Source organism: Bison bison, unplaced genomic scaffold (assembly GCF_000754665.1).
Source record: "Bison bison bison isolate TAMUID 2011002044 unplaced genomic scaffold, Bison_UMD1.0 scf7180017864038, whole genome shotgun sequence".
Classification (NCBI taxonomy): Eukaryota; Metazoa; Chordata; class Mammalia; order Artiodactyla; family Bovidae; genus Bison; species Bison bison.
The window spans coordinates 3,459,123-3,459,630 of NW_011494610.1; positions in this window are offsets into that span (position 1 = coordinate 3,459,123).

Here is a 508-nt window from a genome sequence, read left to right on the forward strand (position 1 = left end):
AATCACAGCAGGATCCTCTATGACCCACCTCCCAGAATATTGGAAATAAAAGCAAAAATAAACAAATGGGACCTAATTAAAATTAAAAGCTTCTGCACAACAAAGGAAACTATAAGCAAGGTGAAAAGACAGCCTTCAGAATGGGAGAAAATAATAGCAAATGAAGCAACTGACAAAGAACTAATCTCAAAAACATACAAGCAACTCCTGCAGCTCAGGTCCAGAAAAATAAATGACCCAATCAAAAAATGGGCCAAAGAACTAAATAGACATTTCTCCAAAGAAGACATACAGATGGCTAACAATACATGAAAAGATGCTCAACATCACTCATTATCAGAGAAATGCAAATCAAAACCACAATGAGGTACCATTTTATGGCAGTCAGAATGGCTGTGATCCAAAACTCTACAAGCAATAAATGCTGGAGAGGGTGTGAAGAAAAGGGAACCCTCTTACACTGTTGGTGGGAATGCAAACTAGTACAGCCACTATGGAGAACAGTGTG